The 27,789-nt window shown below is 45.1% G+C and overlaps 1 long non-coding RNA gene across 1 annotated transcript; it reads right to left on the bottom strand.

Annotated features, from left to right (window-relative positions):
• Positions 1-735: 735 nt before the first annotated feature.
• On the bottom strand, positions 736-27,789 carry LOC135179642 (uncharacterized). The gene is made up of 3 exons (XR_010304064.1): positions 27,286-27,789; positions 1,531-1,620; positions 736-1,102 (listed from the first exon to the last, which is right to left on the bottom strand). It is a non-coding gene; the product is annotated as an uncharacterized LOC135179642 (long non-coding RNA).

Below are 27,789 nucleotides of genomic sequence, written 5' to 3'. Positions count from 1 at the left end.
CTCAGAAGTCCTAAGCAAGAGGGCAAAATCCAACCTCTCTAATCTGTGCTACTGCTGGATCACAGACTGGTCACTGTCTCACCATCACAAACCAGGGCTTCTTAAGTTAACACCTTCTTGGAGGTGAGCTTGGTTTAGAAACAGAGGCTCTGAGAGGAAGGAAAGTCTCCCCATGAAGAGCAGGCTGAACCCTGCCAGTACCAACCAGTACTGGTAGCCAAATCTCTTGGATGCAGCTGCTCCTTTTAGTCTTCCAGCTCCTGCTGAGCTGAGTAAACCTGCTCTTCTACAAGCACCAGGTGAAATGCATTGAGACACGTTCATGAGGTGGAAGTCTAGGGTACAGCTGTAGTTCATAAAGAGAGGCCCTCAGCTGTGATCCTACCAGTCTCCTTTTAATTATGTTTCTCTCGTTGTTGCAGGCTCTGTGGATTCTCTCTTGCTTCTCTCCTTGCAAATGGACAGGGAATTTATCTTTGGTAGGACCCCCAGAAGAGCTCCATCTGCCCTTTGCCTAGCTCTTTTCCCTTTCATTGCCCATCTAGCCTTTGCCAAGCATGTCTCTCCTTTCTGAAAGCCATATTTGTTTGGCATGAGCAGAGCTGGGGAAGCTAGGGATTTGTGAGAGATGCTGAATTGGAGGTCCCAACAATTAGAAAAAGCAGTGAATTAAAGCATGATTTTAGGAACACAGAGACTGGTAAAAATCACAACTGGTGGCCAAACCAGCAGCAATAAGGAATCCAGGAAAATTATTTTTTCACTGATTAGAGATCCATGAAGTATGATTACAAAACATATTAGTGTAGAGATAAACCAACACTGAAAACACAAACCACGTGGTTCGGCTGTGGCACAGTGCAGAACACCACAGCAAGATCCTTGTTACAATAGCAAAATGCAAATCATAGGCATGGTTCACTGAAGGCTTTGTGCTGTTATTGCCATGAGTTTCTACCCAGTCTATCAGGACGACAACATCTATTGACATGTTTAATGCCATGGGTGGCAAATCAGATACACAAGTACAAACAGGATGTGACCGTAGGTCTGCCTAGCACCTATGACTTACTGCCTCCAGTAGCTGTCAGAAGAGGATACTCTGGAAAGAGCAAAAGGAAGTGTGGGCAGAGCAATTTTCTGGTGGCAACAGCCTCCCAGCCCCACGGTGAGCAGTTTGGGGACTTTCTGAGCTGCAGGATGCCACCAGGCTTTGCTATCCTACCCTTCCCGAAGTTGCCTAATCACTTTCTGAACTTTTGCCATCCACAACGTGTGAATCTCACATTTTCATACCAGGACCATCGTGTGGGGAAAACAGATTTAACTTTCTTGGGTTTATACCTGCCAATGGATAACATCATTGGCTAACTTGTGTTTCTAGGTCTAATGAATAATCATTTTCCACTCACCTTCTCCACAACACGTGTGACAGTCTCAAATCCATCAATTCCACCTCAGCCATCCCTCTTTTAAAACAAGAGCCGAAGGCTGTTTGATTTCCCGTGTAGAGAGCTGTTCCCCTCTTACCCCTGCTAGTGTGCCTCCAAGTTCCACGAATCTTCTTGCCAGGCTGCATGACCACAGATGCAAGCAGATACTACTCCAGATGCCAGTAACCTATGGGTTTATGCAATGGTGTATTAGTGGTTGGTTCCTAGGTCCTTCAATACCAACATCAACATGTATCTTTGACAGATTTTGAGATGCAATTTTATCCACTGTGACTCAAAGATCTTTATCATGAGGTACACTCATTAATTGAAAGGTCATCACTGCCCATGTAAGGCTAAGACTATTGATACAGAATACAGTTCTCATAGATGATCTGATATTAATCTCACTTACCGTGCAAGGTAAATGCTCCAATTGGCAAGCTGATGTGAGAGATTGATTCCTAAATGTAATAGCTAGAAAATTTGATATGAAATCTCTCTTTGGCATGAGAAAGACATTCTTAAGCAGAAGATGGTAAATCTTGGAAGCAAACTCTTTCCTTAACCTCTTTTATGGTCATTTCTAATACATCTAAGTCCTTTCTCTTCTATCAGCTCTATATAAACATGCAGCTTAGGCTGATGGCTGAAAGTCATCACTGATGGTAGCAAAACAAGTTGCTATTTTTAGTCCATTTTCTAACTCCAATTAGTCCAACTAAGGCACAGGCTGAAATCCTAAAAAAAAAAAAAACAAAAAAACCCCAAAACCCTAATACTGAATTGACAAAGAGAAGAAATTGTTCCTGCTACTTTAAGATTAAATCTCTGAATGAAGCAATGTCAAGGATGGGAGACCATACATGCGCCTCACCTGCTATCTTTATCCTCTGGATAAAAGGAGAACACCCTCGGGAGGGAGGAAGGGGTAAGGCTGAAGTTCCTAAGAGCCTTACAGATGCTCCTAGATCTCAGTAACCCATTTTTCATCAAAGCTATGAGTTAGTTCAGCAATTATGTATTTTTCTTTGAAAAAAAAAAAAAATCAAGCTATCATCTTCCTAAGTATTAACATTAAACTCACATTTTCCTTTCAGCTTCCATCCCAGCGGGAATAACATAATCTTCACTGGTTTGCAAATTGCAGACAGCTTCCCTACACCTACTCTAGTTTCTTCACACTGAAACTCTTCTGGAGAAGAAGGGAGGAGGGGCACAGACAGGGACACCACTTGGGGGTAGGGGGACTTGTTTCCCTCAGGGAAATTTAAGAAAATGTTTGCATGATAAAACTGATGCCTGTTGCATGGTAGTTTAAACAAAAGAATCCTGCTGTGGACATTTTCTTCTGTAGTGCAGAGCAGTTTGAAAAGCTGTATAATGTGTCTTGACAGCAGTACAAATCACTAAAGGTCAAGGGCTTGGGGATTAACCACATCCCCATAAAATAAGCTGATAAAGAAAGGGCAGGACCATGAGGGTTCGGTTTTAGAATAGAAGGTTTTAGGTAGAGCTCATGAAAACAGATTTGTGGAAATGGGGGGACTAGCAGCTCACACCCTCCCAGCACTCAGGCAGGCTAACAAGATCACAGTGCAAAGGCAAATACGGTGCTGTCCCCATTCTTTTTTTCACGCAATCAACATCTGTTCATGGAGACCTCACTCACTCCTGGGATATCTTTTGCTTTTGTCCTCAATTTTACTTTATGTGCAGATGATCCATTCAGCTACAGACTTCAAGAAATCACAGTATCACAGTATCACAGTATCACCAAGGTTGGAAGAGACCTCACAGATCATCAAGTCCAACACTTTACCACAGAGCTCAAGGCCAGACCATGGCACCAAGGGCCACGTCCAATCCTGCCTTGATCAGCTCCAGGGACGGCGACTCCACCACCTCCCCGGGCAGCCCATTCCGGTGTCCAATGACTCTCTCAGTGAAGAACTTTCTCCTCACCTCAAGCCTAAATTTCCCCTGGCACAGCTTGAGGCTGTGTCCTCTTGTTCTGGTGCTGGCCACCTGAGAGAAGAGAGCAACCTCCTCCTGGCCACAACCTCCCCTCAGGTAGTTGTAGACAGCAATAAGGTCTGCCCTGAGCCTCCTCTTCTCCAGGCTAACCAATCCCAGCTCCCTCAGCCTCTCCTCGTAGGGCTGTGCTCAAGGCCTCTCCCCAGCCTCGTCGCCCTTCTCTGGACACGCTCAAGCATCTCAATGTCCCTCCTAAACTGAGGGGCCCAGAACTATACACAGGACTCAAGGTGTGGTCTAACCAGTGCAGAGTACAGGGGCAGAATGACCTCCCTGCTCCTGCTGGCCACACCATTCCTGATGCAGGCCAGAATGCCACTGGCTCTCTTGGCCACCTGGGCACACTGCTGGCTCATGTTCAGGCAGGTATCAATCAGTACCCCCAGATCCCTCTCTGTCTGGCTGCTCTCCAGCCACTCTGACCCCAGCCTGTATCTCTGCATGGGGTTGTTGTGGCCAAAGTGCAGCACCCTGCACTTCGAGCTATTGAATGCCATCCCATTTCTGTCCGTATAGTAACTGGCAATAAGGAATGATTCCCCTCTCTCAGAAATGCTGCTAGGTTTAGTTCTTGAACACTTTCTTATAACTGTGCTGTCGTTATGTAGAAAGCATTATAAACCAAACGCCTTGGGCTGACATTTAAGGTCTGTTTCTGGCACACTGTTGAAAATTACTGCTGAAGGGATAGTCTTGCCAGTGGAAATTCCCAAGCTTTGGCTTGGGATGACATGTGAAATGTTATTAATTTAAATCCTAATCGCTGCTGGACGTTTTCAAACCAATTCCATTAGGTCTGCTCTCTAAACAAAAAGCTGCACCACATCCTGGGAAGGTGAGGAGTTAAAAAATGGTTGAAGTTGGAAAGTGCTTTTTGAGATCAAGTCCAACTGCACTGCTCAAGCTGGGTCAGCTACTGTCGTTTATACTGTAGCTTGTCCACGACCTGTTGGGTTTTGAATATCTCCACAGATGGAGGATCCACAATCTCTCTGGGTAACCTCTGCCAGTGTGTCACCACCCTCATACTTAAAAAAATGGCTTCTTGTGTTTAGAACAACTCAGACATTTCTCTTTGTGCCATTGTCTCTTGTCCTGCCAGCTGGCACTACCACAAAAGAGTCTGGCTTGTCTTATTTCCATCCATCAGGTAACTACACACACTGACATTCTCCACGAGCCTTCTCCAGGCTAACCATGAGTTTAGAGAAGTATTTGTATTTTAAAATCTGACTTAAAAGCACAAAGTCACTCCTCTAAGATAAGCTGTGGGACAGAAAAATTCACAGCTTTCAGATATTCAATGCCTTGCAAAGAGAGGAGTACAAATTGTTGCTTACATAGGTACATTAACACTTTTGAGGGATTTGAAAGAAAGGGTTTTTTTGAGGTATTTTTTACTTCAGCTTTGTGATTGTAGCAGTTTCCTGGGGTGCACATGCAGAGCAGACACAAAGCACCACTGTTCAAACCTTTCCTCCTCTACACAAAAAGAAAACATCAGGGCTCGTTTCCTGTATTAGAGATCAGCTTAGAAGAGCCTACGCCAGAAAAGCCTATTTACGTTATTTTCTCCCCCTCTCATCAGTGGAAGTGTTTTCGCCTGGAATCAGCAGCAATAACATTATTGAGCATCAGTGGAGCATGGAAAGGACAATGAAGCTTTCGGAGGACACTCTTCTTTCAGCTGTACTCGTCGGGTAATGTGCAAGTTAGCATTCTTTGCCAAAGGGCAGAGCATTTTTGCAGCTCTCATTTCACTAATGTTGCTTGTGCTCATTCTTTAAGAATTAATATAAGTCAAGACAAGCAGAAAATACTATAGGCTACAGAACCCTGATGAGTGCATTGACAGGAAAGATGTTACTGAATGCCACTATTTCTAACTAACACAGCTCCATCAAAGAATGATATTGTGGGATTTTTGTTCACTAATTATGTGCTAAATTGCATTAAATTATCACAGTAGAGCCTCGCAATTACAGTGATTATGACATACACCAAACAAATGAGTAAAGGAGTGACCTCTTTCATTTGAAAACAGGCAAGTCTACAACTGCCTGAAGGGACATTGCAGCCAGGTGGGGGGTGGCCTCTTCTCCCAGGCAACCAGCAACAGAACAAGGGGGGACAGTCTCAAGTTGTGCCAGGGGAGGTCTAGGCTGGATGTTAGGAGGAAGTTCTTCCCAGAGAGAGTGATTGGCATTGGAATGGGCTGCCCAGGGAGGTGGTGGAGGCACCGTGCCTGGAGGTCTTCAAGAAAAGACTGGATGAGGCACTTAGTGCCATGGTCTAGTTGACTGGCTAGGGCTGGGTGCTAGATTAGACTGGATGATCTTGGAGGTCTCTTCCAACCTGGTTGATTCTATGATGATTCTAAGATGTCTCTCACCAAAGCCAGCCTTCTGAATGTGCAGCATCAGTGTCAATTTTCATTTGTGATCTGCAATTGGAAGGACTTCTTCAATTAGCTTTAAAAAACCCCTCTGCTCAGTGAAGTTCTTCCCTGTTTAGTGTAAGCAAAAACACATAAAACTGCTCCCACTGGCTGTCAGTTGTTTCTCCCTCCACCTTTCAGGTGGCCTCCTCTTGTCTACAAAGTCCATGATGTAGCATTCTACAAGCCTCCTGGAGATACCTCTGAGAATTAAACATATTAAATATCTTGATACTCGATGTTAATTATAAACCTCATCTAAAACCAGCTCCCAAATGTAAAGCTAGGACCATTCTGGGTTTTGTATTAAATTCATGGCTTGCCTTTGATAACAATAACTAACCACTACAAATCCAGATTAGAATTAAATTCCTGTTTACCTACTCATACTTCTCACACCTTCACACTCATTCAAGATGCTTGATACACAAAAGTTTGTCAAAAATAGGATGCTAGCTTAGATGGATTGAAAATATAACTTATTGTGGCAATTTTTATGCTCCTCTGTTCCTTCAAACCTGTCAACAAGGTTCTCCCACTCCATACTTCATCCACAGAAGAGTTAACAAGTCACACTTCTTGAAACAAATCTAGGAGGAACCAGTCACCATTTCTGTGTGGCTTCTAACACCCACAAAGCCCATTGCATTCTCATTCTGTTCAATGGCCATTAGTAATGTGATGCACAGTTCACTGGTAGATTTGTTTCAGGGCATTATGAAATTCTAGTGAACATGTACTGTTCCTGCTCTTAAGATAAAGGGAGGTCACATGGTAGTTACTAGCATTAATAAAAAGAATGAACATATATACTCAGGACACAAGGATATTCAAGTACTCGTTATTTCAACCAAGCAAACACATACAATGAATTGTCAGTTCTTATATATTCATTTAATGCAGGCACAGAAATGCTCTTGTTTGATTTATCAGTCAACATTAACAAATTATTTGAACTATCCAGACAGCAATTACTGGTTGACTACAAATCTAACCTGGAAGAAACTGATTCAGCACAGGTGAAAAAGATCACAGTATCACCAAGGTTGGAAGAGACCTCACAGATGATCAAGTCCAACCCTTTACCACAGAGCTCAAGGCCTGCCTTGAACAGCTCCAGGGACGGCGACTCCACCACCTCCCCGGGCAGCCCATTCCAGTGTCCAATGACTCTCTCAGGGAAGAACTTTCTCCTCACCTCCAGCCTAAATTTCCCCTGGCATAGCTTGAGGCTGTGTCCTCTTGTTCTGGTGCTGGCCACCTGAGAGAAGAGAGCAACCTCCTCCTTGTACAAGCACTCTTCAGGCAGTTGTAGACAGCAATAAGGTCTCCCCTGAGCCTCCACTTCTCCAGGCTAACCAATCCCAGCTCCCTCAGCCTCTCCTCGTAGGGCTGTGCTCAAGGCCTCTCCCCAGCCTCGTCGCCCTTCTCTGGACACGCTCAAGCATCTCAATGTCCCTCCTAAACTGGGGGGCCCAGAACTGAACACAGGACTCAAGGCGTGGTCTAACCAATGCAGAGTACAGGGGCAGAATGACCTCCCTGCTCCTGCTGGCCACACCATTCCTGATGCAGGCCAGGATGCCACTGGCTCTCTTGGCCACCTGGGCACACTGCTGGCTCATGTTCAGAAGGATATTGTAGAGAGAATCTCCTAGACAAAAAAAATCTAGCCAGACTGAATGGTACACACAGAAATGATGATTTATCATATATGGCACACATAATGTCAGCTGGTGGGGTTTTGAGAATCAAAAGTGGAATGTCATGTCATGGCTACTTTGGGATTTTGAAATCTATTAACCAAATGCCTTCATCAAATATTCTGTAACCCATACTCACTTAATTCCAGATAACATAAATATGTTTGCTCTTCAACAAAATTTTAATGCAATAGTAACTTCCAGTTCCAGGGCAGCTTTATAACTGATACAGAATCACAGAATCAAACAGGTTGGAAGAGACCTCCAGCTTCATCCAGTCCAACCTAGCACCCAGCCCTGGCCAATCAACCAGACCATGGCACTAAGTGCCTCATCCAGGCTTTGCTTCAACACCTCCAGAGATGGTACCTCCACCACCTCCCTGATCAGCCCATTCCAATGCCAATCACTCTCTCTGGGAAGAACTTCCTCCTAACATCCAGCCTGGACTTCCCCCAGCACAACTTGAGATCCTGTCCCCTTGTTCTGTTGCTGGTTGCCTGGCAGAAGAGACCAACCCCTACCTGGCTTGGTCATGCCCTGTGGCTCTGGCAAGGCCACACCTCAAATCACAGAATGACAGAATGGTAGGGGTTGGAAGGGACCTTGAACAATCATCCAGTTCAACCTGCTTGCTAGAGCAGGATCATCTGTACCAGATCACACAGGAGTGCATCCAGGCACATAGCTGTGATTTACTATATTCTTAAAACACCTCTCCCTTCAAGCTATGTTGGCTACTCAGCATAAACTCTGAGGCTGTGAAGCATTTTACAGTTATACACTGGTACTCAATGACGATTTGGAGGCTAGAGGTACAGCATAGAGAGCTTTCACAGAAAGCCAGCTATCTATACTCTCAGAGAGGAGTGGCTGTCCTTGCATTTTATTCTTTTTTACTTGCATTTCATTCTTTTTAATCTTCATTATTTGTTTAAAAAAGACAGCAACCCTTGAATGGCACTGCCCATCAAAAGCATGGTGAACTGAATCAAATGAAAGAGGAGCCAACTCTATTTCCCTCAGTGCTCAATTTACCCATTCATGACTCATTTAGCGACAGATCTGACAAAGTTTTCTCAATCCATCAAGATCAGAGTCCTAATCCAATGGCTCCAATTCATTTTGATCTATTATTAACAGAAAGGAGAAATCACCTTCTTCCCTGTCCCTTCCCACTATACGTTATTAAAGGTATCTTGTGGTCACATCTTCAGGTCATCAGTATCTGTAATATTCTGCCTGTTTGCAGAAAGATCTCTCTGAAGCAGAATGAATACAGAGTGACCTAGAGCTGAGCAAAAGATTCTAGATGGGGAACAGCTAGGGTAGGTGGCACATTTCCTAGGAGAATCTAACACATAAGGTTTAGAATCTACTGTTTATCAGTCTGTCCTAGCTATTTATTTAAACTGTACACTTTATCATCCTCACACAATCCCTGTTGGTACATATTAAAAGTACATCTCTGTGGCATTAAGATATTTTGTCTTTTTATAGGACTGAAAGGGAATCAGATTTGTGAATAACAGCTCAATCAAGCAAAACACTGTTATACTGTAAGGTAGCATGCCATACTTCTTCACAGTATCACAGTATTATCAGGATTGGAAGAGACCTCACAGATCATCAAGTCCAACCCTTTACCACAGAGCTCAAGGCCAGACCATGGCACCAAGTGCCACGTCCAGTCCTGCCTTGAACAGCTCCAGGGACAGCGACTCCACCACCTCCCCAGGCAGCCCATTCCAGTGTCCAATGACTCTCTCAGTGAAGAACTTTCTCCTCACCTCGAACCTAAATTTCCCCTGGTGTAGCTTGAGGCTGTGTCCTCTCGTTCTGGTGCTGGCCACCTGAGAGAAGAGAGCAACCTCCTCCTGGCCACAACCTCCCCTCAGGTAGTTGTAGACAGCAATAAGGTCACCCCTGAGCCTCCTCTTCTCCAGGCTAAACAATCCCAGCTCCTTCAGCCTCTCCTCGTAGGGCTGTGCTCAAGACCTCTCCCCAGCGTCGTCGCCCTTCTCTGGACACGCTCAAGCATCTCAATGTCCCTCCTCAATTGGGGGGCCCAGAACTGAACACAGGACTCAAGGTGTGGTCTAACCAGTGCAGAGTACAGGGGCAGAATGACCTCCCTGCTCCTGCTGGCCACACCATTCCTGATGCAGGCCAGAATGCCACTGGCTCTCTTGGCCACCTGGGCACACTGCTGGCTCATGTTCAGGTGGGTATCAATCAGTACCCCCAGATCCCTCTCTGTCTGGCTGCTCTCCAGCCACTCTGACCCCAGCCTGTATCTCTGCATGGGGTTGTTGTGGCCAAAGTGCAGCACCCTGCACTTGGAGCTATTGAATGCCATCCCACTGGACTCTGCCCATCTGTCCAGGCGGTCAAGGTCCCGCTGCAGAGCCCTTCTGCCCTCCAACCCAGCCACATCTGCCCCCAGCTTGGTGTCATCTGCACACTTGCTGCTGACTGACTCCATGCCCTCATCCAGATCATCTATGAAGATGTTAAAGAGGATGGGGCCCAGCACTGAAAAAATCTTTTTTTTTCACTCTGGTAATGGCTGTCTTCAGGCGCCTCCGTGGTGCGGGACAGGATCGCTGACAACATGTATGTGCATGCCCACAGTTTTCATGCTTGCTTATCTTATGAGTAGTGCCATGGCACACTGAACTTGACACACCAGACCAAGAATTAATTCTGGACACAGTCACTGCACTTCCCCACTCAGAGGAGTAATACATTGAAAGAGATTCTATTCTTGTAATAAAAGATGCTACTGGAAACATACCTGGTATTTCATTATCATAATGACGATGAGATGACCCAGTCATAACCCCTCTAAACTCTGGGTGACTCATCCCTTTCTTAATTGGGCTCATCTACTCCAGTGCTATTATCAACAACTTTATATAAAGCATGGGCTGGAGTTACCATGTCACTCAACACTGTATTGCTACATTATCCTGATCTAAACACAAATGGGTTCATCCTTTATAGCCCCACAGCTCTAACAAGCTGTATTGTGTAACTTCTTCCAGACTGGAGTCCCAGGGAACTAGTTTTTTTCTAACAGCCACCTGGAACAGGTACATCAAGCCCATTTTCAAGTATTTCTAATTTTCACTGCCTGGTTGCTACAATGTTGTGAGTTAGAAAAATTCATCCAAACCTGTCTTGCTGCTGTCTACATTAAAGATGTTCCCAAACCTTTTAGAGCAGCTCCTTTTCTGCTTCCTCTGGGTGTTCTACTGTTAGGCAATATTAATCCTTTCTGCTTACTATCAAATTCTTGTTCCAAATTCTTCCTCTCCACACCCATACCTTGGTCACAGGTAAGGATAGCATGCATTGCATTTGTCCACAGACAGCAAGTTATTGTCAAATCATTATTTGCTAAGAATGACTCACCACTGATCTCTTAAAGAAGGTGTTTCAGTGCTCAAAACATGGCCAGGAATGTATTTTAAACAATCCATTCTACAAAGCCCCCAAAAGACACTACAGAAGCCAAGAGGCAATTCTGTCAGTACTCAGGTAGCTGCAGAGATTTAACAAGAGGAAAACAGCTCTCCTGTGCAGCAGTAGCAGCCCTATTAAGTGGCTCAAAAGGGCATGCAACAGCCTCTAAAGGGGTAACCTGCAAGGCAGGTTTGCTAACGATGTCAAGGTCTGACTGTGCTGTGATGCTGAAGCGTACAGGTTACTGCTCTAGCCCAGAGGTTCACTGCAGGGCAGAGATGATGTGTGCTATGGAGAGGAACAGGAGAAATTCACAGGTATCTCTTTGCTCTATACAGCTGATAAAGGTCACAGGTCCTTTCTGTCATATGCTACCTTTCAGAAGAGCTGTCTGCTTGTGTCTCCTAGCTGCTAGCCCAAATCAGCAGATATTTCAGGATAACAGAACTAATTTAATCTTACTGAAGAAAGATGCACTTCTATATGCCAAGAATCTTCAAAGCAGAACAGTGACAGTCCATTTCCAGTGATTTTGAGAAACTCATAAATCAGGACTGTGCACTCAAGGCATGCTGGAACCTTAGGAAGCAAAAAGTAAGGACATTGTCTGTAAGCAGTGAACTGACAGCTTGTCAGCTGAAGCATACTAATGTATCTGTGCTTGTGGAGTGACTGATGTACAGAGCTGACATTGTCCATAGCTTCAGGCCTCACTTCTGCAGCATCAGTTTCAATAACTTTAACTGCTGTTGAAACTGCTTTCTGTGTTCATTGAGGGAGACATTGATCTGCATTTAGGTAACAGGTTTTATGCTAATCATCTTCTTCATTCAGGCTTTTTTTAATCAGTAGTTAAAAATTTGCTGGCTTGGAAATTTCCTTGTTATTTCATAAATAGTATCAACACACGAACCAAGAGAACATCAATGAAAAAAAAAAAAAAGAGAAGAAAAATAAACCCCTCAGAACAAGACTCTTGAATAGGTTTTAATTCCCAGTTCCCTGGTAAAGGTCCAAAGCAGGTTGAAGGGAACTTCCTTAACACCAGATAAATGGTAGGTTAATTACACAGAAATTGATGTATGCAAGGTTTGAAGACCATCTGTTCTGGAACATCCCTGTCTACAGCAAAATACATAGAGAATTAAAGAATATATATATAACACCAAAAAAAGTCTTTCTTCTAATTAAAACTGATAAGGAGGGTAGTCAGGAAAACTAAAACTAAAACATTGTTCAAATTGGCTGGGACAGGAAGCCATTGATTTTATACCTGTGAAAGTGCAAAGCCAGAAGCCCAGCAGGCACAAGGAGTCAGCACTTCGTGTGTGCCTATGTGTGCGTGCACAGCATTTCAAATACCACATCCCAAGCTGAGCAGACTCCTACAGCACCAGGCCCTACAAACCCATACGTGGCAGTCATACAGGGACTCAAAGAATGGCTGCTAAGGATTTAAACATTGCCCTTCTTTCTTCCAGCACTGTCCTCACATCCTTCTCTGCCTTTCCCCTTGGCTTTCCATTTATAATTGTTCAAAATGGAAGATAAATGCTTCCACACACTGTGGGAGACCTCTATATTCCTTCAAGTAGAAAGGGGCAGCAGGGTTGCTGAGCAAGGGAACTGCAGCTCCAGCAGCTATGAACAGGACAGCTGGTGAATCTGAAGTAGGCTGGCTTGCTGAGGGCTAGGGAGAAGGATGTTTGTTTCAACAGGAGGAGGTTTGGACTCGTGCAGCCCCCTATCTCTTTAATTTTTCCTTACACAGGTTCACTCACTTTTGATCTTGCATTAAATGCCATGGCACACATAGAGAAGTGTCATCGGACAAAGGACAACCAGCCCTAGCAAATCCTGGCTGAATTGTGGAGGAAGCATAAGCTTTGGCACCAGGGAGAGAGGGCTAGTCTATGTGAATAAGTATTTAGGACTTCTCACAAGTTCTTCTCTCTTCATTCTTCAGGTCTTTTCCCTCCTGTGTCCTTGTAGCTTACAGTCTCTCTGTTGGAATGATTCTCAAAGACTGGGCTTTATGCAGGTGCAGTGTTGTAACAGCTTTGAAATGTTAGTCACCACCTTATCAGTGTCAAAATGTTCTCATGGCAATCCTTTTAAGAAAACTGTCACTCAACATACTCTCTAGTAACTCTCTTTGTTGCAGCAAGTCATAAGATTAAATAAAATCTTCCATTCATATTACTCATCTCACCTTGTACTGCACCCAGGTCCGGAGTGAGTCTGAGGAGATGTGTCCCAGTTGCAAGGTGTCTGTGTTTACATTGCAACAGTTCAGTAAATCCATTCAACTTCAAGTAAGAAATGCCTTTCTTTGTGACTCTCTTACAACATTCTGAATAATGATCAAAGCACACTGCAGAGAATTCCTTCAAGATTGAGTTCTGATTCAACTGATGCCACTGTAAACCAGCAATAGCTCCATTAAGTTGATTTTGTGTAAGATTGGTTTGCATGTAGTGGTGATAGGAGCCTTATGAGTACTTAGGTAGATAAGACACACAACAAGCCCTATAGAAATGATATAATTCACTTATCTGAGGTGTTGATGGCCATGCCATCTTGACTAAACTGAATAGGTAATATTAGATTTCAGTCTCCTTAAAATCTCTACAGATACTGCCATGAACAGAACTGAGTGAGGATTCTCCAGAATACATATTTACTAGGGGCTGCTTGCTAAGAGAATTCACATGTGTTTGAAATCATTCTGCACTAGTGAATAATTAATACCCAGAAGAGGTTCAGTATTTCTTTCTACAAGGAAGCCAAGTCAGCAGCTTACAGGATTGGAAGATGCTGCTTAAACATGAACAGTCTCTTGCAACATTCCCTGTGCCGGCAGCAGAGGAGCCCATACACCCTCTCCTTTTCTTGCCCCTGTGGTTGCTTTACTGCAGCAAAGACTTTGCATTTAATAATAACAGGAGTTACAGATACCTTATCTGTCTATACCAGAGGCAGCAGCTGGCAAGAGTGGAAGAGAAACAGAAAGGAGGTGACTCCATCCCACACTACCCTGCACAATATGGATGCCAAGAGGGAATTTCTATCTGAGACAGTTCTTCAAAGAAAGAGGCATGGGAAATGAGAAAGGCAATGAATAGAAGCACTTGAGACAGACAAGACTAAACCAATTCAAGCCAAATCTCCAGCAAATACTTTGCATTTGTAACTGCTGTTTATGCATATCTGCGTTCTCTGCCACAGAGATAACGTCTGAAAGCTAACCTGTATGACTGCACAGTGCCAGTTCTGGTGAGCATCTTCCAAAAATGAGCAGGGAACCACTCCTTCAGTGATGACTCTTTCACCATTAGCCTCTCATTTAGGGCACTGACAGCTAGCTTGAGTTCTTCAGGTTCAGAATATAAGTCTGAGACTTCACATTGCTTTATACAGTAAAACACACACTGAGAGTAAAATTCCAGTAAGAGTAAAAATCATTGACTGGAAGGTGCAGTTGTAGAGAATCCCTGTATGGTCTGATCAAGACTGCCTTGTAACTGAGGAATTCTTCACTAGGGTCTTACCCTGTCTTGAGGCAGGCAACCAGCAATAGAACAAGGGGACACAGTCTCAAGTTGTGCTGGGGGAAGTCTAGACTGGATGTTAGGAGGAAGTTCTTCACAGAGAGAGTGACTGGCATTGGAATGGGCTGCCCAGGGAGGTGGTGGAGTCACCATCCCTGGAGGTGTTCAAGGAAAGACTGGATAAGGCACTTAGTGCCATGGTCTAGTTGACTGGCTAGGGCTGGGTGCTAGGTTGGACTGGATGAGCTTGGGGGTCTCTTCCAACCTCGTTGATTCTATACATAACAATGTGATAGTCTCTTTGGAACAGTCCACTGTTCTGAAGTATGTTTGCAAGATATCCAGTCATTTTGCTTCCACTTGTGACTCAGATGAAATACTAACATGAATTTAGCTAAAACCCAAACATTATATCTTGTGTTTAATGAGAGGCTAATTACACTGAGAAAACAGCAATTACAGCTTGTCAAGGACATCTCTTTACTGTTATCAAAGCCACCAGAACAACACAAAAATATTAGTCAATCCTCAGCATTACAGTTCAACAGTGATAAATAGCGCTGAATGTGCCAGAGCTGGCTCATCCTGACAAACTAGACTGTTCAGGCACTGAATTAGACGACTGACTGAGGTGTGTGCATGTGGGAGAGGGATTTTCCAACTGCAGCAAGAATATAAACCAGTTTAAATAGTGAGTGAGGTTGCCTTTTAGTTTTACAGGAGATGGTGAGTATAAAATTATGCAGATATTTTTGCATCTCAAACCACAAGATATGAGAGTATTAAATTGGAGGGGGTTTTTTTCCTACCTAGAGGTGTCATGGAAGTTATTGTTCCTTAAATGCCCCAGATCATAATCACTGGATTGAAGCATCCAATTTACTAGCAGTGCTTTTAGGTTACAAATTCCACAGGACACAGATTTAGGTATGTTTTATAGCCATCTTAACAAGCTTAGATACATGTAAAAGAATCATAGACTCAACCAGGTTGGAAGAGACCTCCAAGATCATCCAGCCCAACCTAGCACCCAGCCCTATCCAGTCATCTAGACCATGGCACTGAATGCCTCATCCAGTCCTCTCTTCAACACCTCCAGGGACAGTGCCTCCATCACCTCCCTGGGCATTCCAATGCCAGTCACTCCCTCTGGGAAGAACTTCCTCCTAACATCCAGCCTAGACTTCCCCCAGCACAACTTGAGACTGTGTCCCCTTGTTCTATTGCTGGTTGCCTGGGAGAAGAGAACAACCCCCACCTGGCTACAACCTCCCTTCAGGTAGTTGTAGACAGCAATAAGGTCACCCCTGAGCCTCCTCTTCTCCAGGCTAAACAACCCCAGCTCCCTCAGCCTCTCCTCATAGGCTTTGTGTTCCAGACCTTTCACCAGCCTTGTTGCCCTTCTCTGGACACAAATACTTACTTGCTTGCTTGTTGTGCTTTTCTCTTACATCTAAAACCCAAAACTAGGCAACCCACTTCCACTTCTTTATTCCCACTTGTTACCATAGAGCTGTTGTGCAAGCTGACAATACTTTAGACACTAAAAAGACACAAAACTATAATTTGTGATTGCTGGGGACAACCTTCAGTATTTGATACTGCCCAGGCTCTTCTTGCTTTCTACTATCTTTGGAGGTCCTGAACCAGGGAAGTTGGCTGAGACAATAAGGCTTTGGGATATAGTGAGCTGCCTCCATAGTGCTGCAAACAGTCTAGGTGGCAATGAATATCTTACCAATCAAGGAAGGGGACACTGCTGCAACTGAAAGATTCTCAACAAAAAATATTAAAAGATTTCCACCTTCCCTATGGTCAATATTTTACAGTTCAAAGCAAAATTGGAAACCCAAAGAGACAAAGTTACTCTATGAAAGAATTTAACTTATGTGCTCCACAACATTGAACTGAAGTTAAAATTCTGCAGGGAACAATAAGTGACATAGCTGTATTTAACAGACTGACTACATGAACATCAAGAGTACTCAGCTTGCCCTGGCTGGAGTTCACTGCTACTTAACTTGCAGATTCAGTGACAAACAGGAGGGGTTTCTTTCTGAAGCAGGTGATAAAGCTTCAATAAATTTAGATCATTCTATACATAAGATGAGAGAAACTCCAGAGGAGGAAAAAAAACAACCAACCAACCAACACAAAGCAAACCCCGAACCACAAAAGGAGCAAAGCAGAACACTAAATTTGGCTGAATTCTGCAATGGATGTCAGCATAATGAAAAATAAGTCTATTTTACTCCAGGTACATAATAGTATAAAAATAAATTTCAAGTTATGATCCAGATTTAAAGTAATAATTGTCTCCAAAATCACCACCAACTATGCTGGTCTTCATGCAGATATATTTTGGGCAGCATCTGGCTTTTGAATGCTAGTGTCTATTAGTCCAGTAATTTATCAGCTAGCAACTTCCAGCCCTGCTGATCCTTCACATCCTAGTTCAGCCTCATCTAGACTTCAGCTCTTAGCTCTGTCCCCATTTCTGTCTCCCCACAATTAAGCCCTGAGGGCTTACTCACTGTGTCACCCCATCAAGTAAAGGTTCTTTCTGCTCATACACCCATAGCATCCAACCCTACGTGGCACAATGAACCTGGAATCACAGAAGCACCTCTCAAACAGTTCATGCACTTTGGGTGATGCATTGCTAAAAAGGCAGTGCTATGTTTTAAGTCTGAAGTTCACTGTTGAAGTTCATCAGCCAAGCACCATGGGGAAGCGGCAGGGAGAGGATGAAAAAGGACACAGAACCTCCACACTGGACTTCTGAAGGGCAGACTTCAGGCTATTTAAGCAACTAACTCAGAAAGTTCCTTGGGAAACAGCCCTGAAAAACAAAGGGGTCCAGGAAGGTTGGACCTGCTTCAAGAAAGAACTCCTGAAGGCACAGGAGCAGCTGTGCCATTGTAGTGGAAGATGAGACGACGAGGGGGCAGCCAGACTGGATGGGCAGGGAGCTGCTAAAGGAATTAAAGATAAAAAAAGAGGGTGTATCACCTTTGGAAAAGAGGAGAGGTATCCAAAGAAGAGTTCAAAGATGTTGCTAAGTCTTGTAGGAAACAGAGAGGCAAAAGCCCATTTAGAGCTTAGGCTGCCACTGCTGCTAAGGAGAATAAAAAATGTTTCTTTAAATATATGAATGGCAAGAGAAGGGCCAAGGACAACCTCCAGTCCTTACTAGATAGGGAGGGGAATATAGTGACAAAGGATGAGGAAAAGCCAGAGGTGCTTAACACCTTCTTTGCCTCAATCTTCAATAGTGGGACAGGTTGTCTCCAGGACAGCTGGACTCCTGAACTGGCAGATGGAGCCAGGGACCAGTATAGTCCCCCTGTAATCCACGAGGAAGCAGTAAGGGACCTGCTGAGACACGTGGATCCTTACAAGTCCATGGGACCAGCTGGGATCCATCCTAGGGTGCCAAGAGAGCTGGCAGATGAACTGGCCAAGCCACTCTCCATCATTTATCAACAGTCCTGGCTCACTGGAGAGGTTCCCAAAGGCTGGAAGCTGGCCAATGTGATACCCACCCACAAGAAGGCCTGGAAGGAGCCAGAGAACTACAGACCTGTCACACTGACCTCAGTGCCAGGCAAGGTCATGGAACAGGTCAGCTTGAATGCCATCACAAAGCATGTACAGGGATCAGGCCCAGCCAGCATGGGTTTAGGAAGGGCAGGTCCTGTCTGATCTCCTTTTATGATCAGGTTTCCCACCTGGTGAATGTGTGGAAGACTCTGGATGTAGGCTACCTGGACTTCAGCAAAGCCTTAGACACCATCTGCCACAACAAGCTCCTGGCAGAGCTGGTAGCTCATGGCTTGGACAGGTTGATGCTGATATGGGTCAAGAACTGGCTGGAGGGTCGGGCCCAGAGAGTGGTGGTGAATGGTGCCACATCCAGTTGGCAGCTGTTACTAGTGGTGTGCCCCAGGGATCAGTGCTGGGCACAGTCCTGTTTAGTATCTTTATTGATGATCTGGATGAGGGCATTGAGTCCAGCATCAGTAAGTTTGCAGATGACACCAAGCTAGGAGCAGGTGTGGAGCTGTTGGAAGGTAGGAGAGCCCTGCAGAGGGACCTGGACAGGCTGGATAGTTGGGCAGAGGCCAATGGGATGAGATTTAACAAGGCCAAGTGCAGGGTTCTGCACTTTGGCCACAACAGCCCTAAACAGAGATACAGGCTGGGGACAGAGCAGCTGGAGAGCAGCCAGGAGGAAAGGGACCTGGGGGTACTGATAGATAGTAGGCTGAAGATGAGGCAGCAGTGTGCCCAGGTGGCCAGGAGAGCCAACGGCATCCTGGCCTGTATCAGGAACAGTGTGGCCAGTAGGACAAGGGAGGTTATTCTGCCCCTGTACTCAGCACTGCTCAGGCCACACCTTGAGTGCTGTGTCCAGTTCTGGGCTCCTCCATTCAAGAGAAATGTTGAGGTGCTGGAAGGTGTCCAGAGAAGGGCAACAAAGCTGGTGAGGGGCCTGGAACACAAACCCTATGAGGAGAGGCTGAGGGAGCTGGGGGTGTGCAGCCTGCAGAAGAGGAGGCTCAGGGGGGACCTCATTGCTGTCTACAACTACCTGAAGGGAGGTTGTAGCCAGGTGGGAGTTGGTCTCTTCTCCCAGGCAACCAGGAACAGAATAAAGGGACACAGTCTCAAGTTGTGCCAGGGGAGGTCTAGGAGGAAATTCTTCCCAGAGAGAGTGATTGGCATTGGAATGGGCTGCCCAGGGAGGTGGTGGAGTCACAGTCCCTGGAGGTGCCAAAGCAAAGCCTGGATGAGGCACTTGGTGCCATGGTCTGGTTGACTGGCTAGGGCTGGGTGCTAGGTTGGACTGGACAAGCTTGAAGGTCTCTTCCAACCTGGCTGACTCTATGAAATTTCATCCTTTGTCTTAATTTGAGATTTTTTTTTTCTCTTATCCTGCCAACTGACTTTGCTGCAGCTCTGGCCACATTCCAGTGAGTAATTCCCTCCTGAATTTCTGAATCCTTCCTTTAGAAACAGCAGCAGAGTTCTACCAGGCAGAAACCTACACTTCTGAGAATGTATCTCAAGGATATGTTGTAAGAAAATGACATTGGTAAAGAAGACAAACATAAGGGGAAAAAAAAATTAACTTCACAACGTACCAATACTTTTTCTTCAGTTTAAATGCAACTTGTTTATGTGATATTGATTACTGCTATCATAAGACCAACAATGTTCTTTCCTGTTCTATTTTAGTGAGTTTCAAGTCAACGAGTAGTCCATAATAATATAATAAGTTACTTCTTCTACTAAGCCATATTAAGCAATGAACAACTGGGGATCTCCCTCAAAAGCCTTGGCTACAGTGAATGTTATCCAAGAGAAATTGCAAGCTTTGGTACTGATATGGGGACCAAAAAGTCTGTAGAGTTTTACATTGGTATAATTCTGGTAGCTTCAACTGGATACTCTTGATCTATGCTGGAATAAACAACAACAACAACAACAACAAAAAAAAAACCACAACCACCAAAACAAACCAAACAAACCCCCCCAAAAAAACCCCACATCTCCAATTTATGACCAGAACAAAGGAGAAATAAACTATCTCAGAATTCACAATTCACTGTATTCTGAATCAGGGAAGTCCTTGGAGTAATCCAATCTAAAGCAAGGCTGAACCTTAGCACAGCATTGCAAAAGAGAAAATATCCCTGCGCTGCAGACCAGATGTTATTCCAGAGTCTCCTCCCTGCTGAAGCACAATTTGCTTTGTTCTTGCAGGGTCCCTTCTGTATGTGGCTGCAGTATACAGAGATCTTTTTCAGGAAAAGAACTAGCAAGAAAAGCTACAAAATCTCACCCTATTAATTCTGCAAAAGCAAGTAAAAAGGATGCACAGGCCACAAATGCAAGCAGTCTATTTGCAGTTGTCTGCAGCCAATGCATTGGAGCAGGTCACTGTTAAGTGCTCTCTCCTCACTGTGGTGAGATGTGTCTCCTTTTGACAGATGAAAGTTCTATGAACACTGCAAGGTTAACCACCAGGGATGCAAGATCACTGGCCTCTCAAGATGTCCTACATTTCACCTAAAGAGCCCCTCTCTGCAGAAGCTGCTTTCCTGCACATGACTAAGGAGCTTCTGAGAGCTCCACAGGAAAGCCTTCAGCTTGGAGCTCTCTCCCCACCCAGCTTTCAGCTTTTCCCATGCCTGTTGCACAGCTGGCAGCAGTGGAAAGAACCAAATGCTGCTTCAGACTGAGCGATGAACATTGCACTAGTGTTTTTTCCCCACATTAGAATTTCCCTTTCCTAAGTTGCCTTCTTCATTCTCTGGTTCATTATCAATCATCTGAAACAGGTTCTGCAAGAGCTTTCTAGCAAAAAATCTGTGTATATATGTATTTTAATATATATGTGTGTGTGTGTATACATGATTACAGTGATAAGTGTGTGGAGCAGGGCTGACTTCAGCACCCACGCATTGGCTGCTCCTTTCAGACACTGCTGCCAAGAAAAGAGCCTGAAACTGGGCCTGGTTCCCTGTCACCATGACAGCATTGGGTGGGAAGCAGCATTTCCTACATGGCTTTGGACTGAGCTTCTATGAGATGCTGCCAGGTCATGAGTGACCAGGGACAGGAGTAGTGTCCCTCATGTCACTGCTGTCACTCCTAGGCTGCCCTGCTGTGCCAGCCACTGCCATTACTTCTCTGGAATGCCCATGGGCACTGGCACTCACAGATGCCCCAAGCTTGCCTAGGCACAGGGCTGGAGAAAAGCATGGCAGCTGCCTGTGAAGGTTGGAGAGGATGGAGGAGAATGGAGGAAAGGGTCTAGGTGTCTGCCATGCTGCCTCCTACCTGCAGTGCCCTCACCCTGTCCCCTCTCAGGAGGCTTTATGGCATGGGGAGAACTTTGTCTAAAATAAAAACCCAAACAACTAAACCCAAAAACCTAGGGATGTCAAGCTTTTGGCCCCATGCCCTGCCTGGAGGCTGAGCCAGACAAGACCTTCTCAAATAGTTGTTTTCCACACTGCAACTCTGGCAGATAACACTAGTGCACTTTAAGCAGTATGTAGGTTCACTCAAGTTATTTTTCACTTCCCAGCCTTCTGAGTAACATCTGACCACACAGACAGACATTTAAACTTTGTATTTGCTTTGAGGCATGTACACAAATCTAAAATCTGGGTGAATAATGAATAGAACTTCATACACTTTCTATTATACCACCTCACTTCTGTATCATAGAATCAACCAGGTTGGAAGAGACCTCCAAGATCATCCAGTCCAACCTAGCACCCAGCCCTAGCCAGTCAACCAGACCATGGCACTAAATGTCTCATCCAGTCTTTTCTTGAAGACCTCCAGGGATGGTGCCTCCACCACCTCCCTGGGCAGCCCATTCCAATGCCAATCACTCTCTCTGGGAAGAACTTCCTCCTAACATCCAGCCTATGCTTTCCCCGGCACAACTTAAGAGTCTGATGATTACTGTAACAGCATAAGACTGAAACTCAGTGTGACCAGGTATAAATGTTTTAGGTGGCTTTAATAATTTAAATCTGGGTATTTCTTCCTTGTGTTAATGTGTCTGGCTGTGGATAGCTGGTATCAGTGGACAAAATGAGTGTTGAAGTGAGTAAAGGCATCTTAGGCACCAAGGCAGAGAAAGCCTCCATAATGTGAAGAATGGTCTACAGAAAAATGTCCCAGCCATCTGGTTACTAAAGGTAAATAACCTGCTCAAAGCAAACCAGCACTAATTCTCTCTTAAAACTTTTAAAGTCTCCCACCAAGGAGAACTGAAATCAACGCTCAACCCTTGGTCAGAAACAAGGAATCCACCCAGAATAGTAGATTCAAAACTGCTGGGGAAAAAATGCTAAGAGATTGCACTGGCAAAATTGATACCAGGGTATTCAACAGCAGAACACAGATCTAAAGGATTCCATTGAGTCTGTCACTGTAGATTTTTTTGTCTCTTTTCTCAGGCATCTTTGTTTATCTCTTATTTAATGAAAGTCATTACCTCCTTTTCCTGCCTCGCCTTCTCTGTGCTCTCTCATCTCTTTTTTGGCAAGGTCTTTCTGCACGCTCCAAATCCCTCTGCAGTCCAGGCTTTCACCTCCTTTGGGCTTCTTGCCTATATCCTCCTCTATTTACACCAGCAACTACTCTCTCCTCAAACAAAACTTTGCAAACATCATTGGAAACAACCCCACGGTTAGAGGAGGAGAACACAACTGCAATCTTTGCTTTACTGATCAAAACTAACAAACAAAAAAGTACAAATCCTAGGGATCTGTGCCTTCAGGATTACTTATAATTTTTTTTTTTAAACCTGGTAAAATGTTGAAATGCTAGATTACAGCTCCTGGCATTCATCAACACAGAAAGCTGTACTGAACACCTTCATGGCAGCCACGCCACTAAATAGTGCCTTTCTCCTGATTTCTGCCCTACTGTATCGACTTTCAGCTATTTTCATAATAGGATAAAATATTATAAATCATGTATTTAAAGGCAGGGTATTGTCTGGCTGCTCCTCAGCTGAGGAATTACTCCAATGTACATTTAGGCACTCATTTACTTCTACAGCTACACGAGGCTCACCACAGGATCACAGGATCACAGTATCACAGTATCACCAAGGTTGGAAGAGACCTCACAGATCATCAAGTCCAACCCTTTACCACAGAGATCAAGGCCAGACCATGGCACCAAATGCCACGTCCAGTCCTGCCTTGAACAGCTCCAGGGACGGCGACTCCACCACCTCCCCGGGCAGCCCATTCCAGTGTCCAATGACTCTCTCAGTGAAGAACTTTCTCCTCACCTCCAGCCTAAATCTCCCCTGGCATAGCTTGAGGCTGTGTCCTCTTGTTCTGGTGCTGGCCACCTGAGAGAAGAGAGCAACCTCCTCCTGGCCACAACCTCCCCTCAGGTAGTTGTAGACAGCAATAAGGTCACCCCTGAGCCTCCTCTTCTCCAGGCTAACCAATCCCAGCTCCCTCAGCCTCTCCTCGTAGGGCTGTGCTCAAGGCCTCTCCCCAGCCTCGTCGCCCTTCTCTGGACACGCTCAAGCATCTCAATGTCCTTCCTAAACTGGGGGGCCCAGAACTGAACACAGGATCCACACTGAACACAGGATCCACTCTGAACACAGGATTGATAAAACTTGCAAAATGAATGTGATCATTAGAACTATTTAATCTTGTCTCCTAACTTACAAACTAACACAGCTGAAGCAATTCCATCCAGAACATATGCAGGCCATGGTTGCATCATGTTAAAACCACCTCCAATTTATCAATGGGAATCTCTTCATCAAGTACATTTACCACATCTACTCCTTACCTGATTCATCTCCACAATCACAGATCCCATAATGAGCCCTTTCTTGGTACCATACTCAGCACAAATTACATTAATGTTCAGATCCCTCTCTTTACACACCCAGGCTAAACTATTTGTTTCATCCTCTTTGTTGGAAATCACATTTAGGTGCCTCTCAGTCATGACTCCTGAGGGCCTTTTAACAATCAGAGCTCAGGCATCAATCCTTCTTTTCCTAATCATGGTCTCGCATTTAAAATCACAACCACTGGATACTAGAACAGTTGGAGATTATATTCCATCTACTCACAACTTCTTTGGATGCTTGGGGATTAAGAGTAATCCTTTGCATCCCAATAAAAGTTCACATTTGACTAAGATATAAAAATAATCAGTTAAACATGCTAAATGTCTTCTCTTGTATTGCTCAGTGCAATATTGAGAGGTATTGATAATACACAGTGGTTAGAATCATACAAACCAACTCAATGTTGAAAAGGCTGTCAGAAGTCTACTTAGCTTTATTGCTTGAGTGAAAGAGCACAGATCCTTCAACAGCTTTCACTGTGAGGTATCAAGCTGCCACCCCACTTTACAGTAACTGCCACAGCGGAAAGAATCTTTACCATGTTTGAAGAGAGCAATTCTTACAACAGAGATTTGCTGCAAAGGGAACTGTGCAGGCAGGTCAGTCCAGCAGGTCTCACAAAGGAAACACCATGCTCAGGTTTGTTATCAAATGAGTCCCTATTCTAGAATTGAAGATATCTTAAAGACACCACTTGTGGCAGCTGGAGTGGTGCAGTGCACCACTGCATGCTGCAGTCTTCGCCCTGTGCTGGACACTAGCAAGCAAGGCTGCTAAACCTGACATTTTTCACCTCTTCCTTCTTTCCTCTCCTCTGCTACAGAGCCCAGATAACCAGGGTTCAGGCCAAGGGAAAGACATCTGTGTTCAGCATCAAGGACAAACCTTTTCTCCTTTTGCTGACACAGAAGATGACCAAGTACAGCAGTAAGCTTAAGAAAAATCCCCATGAAAATCAAATAGATGCAAAGACAAAAACGAAGAGCCCTTCCTATCTAGCATGCATTCAGCTCCTCAAGAAGCATAGCACCACACTGATGTGCTGTCAGGAGTGTAGCAACTCTTCTGTGAAGTTACTTGGATGAGCTGAATCAGTAAGTTTTATTTAACTGTCAGTCCTTCCCACAGCACTGTATGTAAGTCAAGAAAGGAGGCTTCACCCTCATTTGACTCTTGACAAATATCTGCTGTTGTGGTACATCAGACACAGAGAACTTGACCCAGGGTCTGGAGGAGCACTAACAAATTAGCATATTAACAACAGCTGAGTTTCAGAAAGGGCTGAGCTCATTCTAAGAGCACGAAGCCCCTTCACTGAGCTGGGCAAAAGCTATCATTGGCAGTATCTTTTAGTGTTTTCCTGTCTGCATGTTTGCATCTGAATTTTCAATGTTTCCATTTGGTCTTTGAGGTAGAAATATGAATTCATTTCAATTTACTCAGTCTAACCTTGTTTTCTGAGCAATCCACTGAGACTCTTTGTCTCAAAACAAAATACAGGGCAGTGATAGTGCTCCATATAGGCAGGTTATCTCACTCAGGGTCAGAAAAAAACACCGTTGTCTCACCAACACTTGAATCTCTTTCTAGCAGTTTAATTATAGATGAAAAGGCAGGGAGATTGTCCCCCTAGCTCCATTCAAAAACACCAGTTGGATGTAAATGTTCTTAGCTTTCCATTTAGGTATTTTTTTCCCTCCACTAACTGCTCTGCAGTTACTGCTATCTTGTACTGTCTCTCTCTCTCTAGATGTACCACTTGCAAGGGTGAGTTGTCAACAGTGAAGAAAGCAAACGCTCTGACAAGCTGTTTTCCACTCCTTTCCTCCATTAGGGGAAAAATCCTGGTTATAGATAGGTTAATTATTGCATTCAGTCTTATTCTTCTGGGGTGCAATGACAGGTTATTCTCAAGACTGTTAACTCAGATAAACCCTCAGGCCTCTTCCACTTACTTTACAGCTAGAAGCCCTTGAGAAGCTCCTTCCTGAGCAGCCTTTCTCAAACATAGCTTCCTTTGCTTTGGTGAAATGCTTTTCTTGCTGGTCAGGAAAGTTTTGAGTCTGGCTCACTTTATTGTCTGTGTTTAGTTATTTTATCTGAACTGACAGCCTTCTACAGCCAATGCTGATTTTGAGACTAGACTCACACAACACTTTGCAAAACACAAGTTCTCTTCTTCTGGAAGCTGTTCTTGCTCACATGGTATTTCACAGTATCACCAAGGTTGGAAGAGACCTCACAGATCATCAAGTCCAACCCTTTACCACACAGCTCAAGGCCAGACCATGGCACCAAGTGCCACCTCCAATCCTGCCTTGAACAGCTCCAGGGACGGCGACTCCACCACCTCCCCGGGCAGCCCATTCCAGTGTCCAATGACTCTCTCAGTGAAGAACTTTTTCCTCACCTCAAGCCTAAATTTCCCCTGGCGTAGCTTGAGGCTGTGTCCTCTTGTTCTGGCGCTGGCCACCTGAGAGAAGAGAGCAACCTCCCCCTGGCCACAACCTCCCTTCAGGTAGTTGTAGACAGCAATAAGGTCACCCCTGAGCCTCCTCTTCTCCAGGCTAACCAATCCCAGCTCCCTCAGCCTCTCCTCGTAGGGCTGTGCTCAAGGCCTCTCCCCAGCCTCGTCGCCCTTCTCTGGACATGCTCAAGCATCTCAATGTCCCTCCTAAACTGGGGGGCCCAGAACTGAACACAGTACTCAAGGTGAGGTCTAACCAGTGCAGAGTACAGGGGCAGAATGACCTCCCTGTTCCTGCACTTCTCTTCAGGCAAAGAAAATGAAGGAGTTCTTCTTATGGATCTGCAACTCGTTACATACCTGAGACACAACATTAATCTTGCAGTGTTTCAGCATCTCAATATGCATTACTTGCTTAACCTCAGAGGATTTCTGAGGCAGAGTGTAATCACAGACATTACCAACACTAAAATCCATTTTAACTTAAAAGCATCCCCGGGCACTTCGAGCAGGCCTGTATTAAAACTAAACCATGTGGATAGAGCCATCCCTTGCCTTCTGCCTCAGCTTCCTAAGTTATCTCTAGCAGGTGAGGTTGGGAGAAGGAGAAAACCTAACGTCTAAGCCAATTTTAAGCGGCTATTCACTGATCTGGTATTATTAATAACGAAATGCTACTCTTACCTTTACCTTAACCGCCTACTGACCACACTTCATTTTACCTTGCAAGGTGCAGAACAGCAGAAAAAGAGGCTTTGTGCCTTTACTTACTTTCCGGTGACACTGCACCCCCGGGGGTTACGAACGGCGTAGGCTCTGCTGCCCGAGACGCTGCAGCGCTGCGCTTCGGCTCAGCCCCGGGCTCCAGGAGAGGCGAGGAAGCCACCGGCTGCGGCAGCTCCCTGGGCCTTGCACTGCGCCCTCAGCTCTGGGACGGGCCGTGTCCTAAACAGTACTGCAGTGACCCCATCACAAAGCTTGCCCCAGGGGAGGAAGCCGTCGCTGCACCCCACGTTCGCCACCCCTTTCCCAGTACACCGCAGCGTGCCCCTGCGGGGTTGCTCCGCAGCCTGGGGGAGAAGAGGGCTGAGGTGGGGCAGGGCGCAGGGACCCACCGCAAGCTCCTCTGCCTGCCACGAGGCCGGCAGGTGGAGGCGATTAGGGCAGTGGCGGGGACTGGAGACCTGATCGCCTCCACCTGCGCGGCCAGGTGGAGGTGATTAGGGCAGCGGCGGGGATTGAGACCACAGCAGGTCCCCTCCGCAGCTGCTGCTG

The sequence above is a fragment of the Pogoniulus pusillus genome, chromosome 1 (genome assembly GCF_015220805.1).
Source record: "Pogoniulus pusillus isolate bPogPus1 chromosome 1, bPogPus1.pri, whole genome shotgun sequence".
In the NCBI taxonomy this organism is placed as follows: Eukaryota; Metazoa; Chordata; class Aves; order Piciformes; family Lybiidae; genus Pogoniulus; species Pogoniulus pusillus.
The sequence above is the reverse complement of the archived record's forward strand: the minus strand, read 5'-3'. Positions and strand labels throughout refer to the sequence as shown.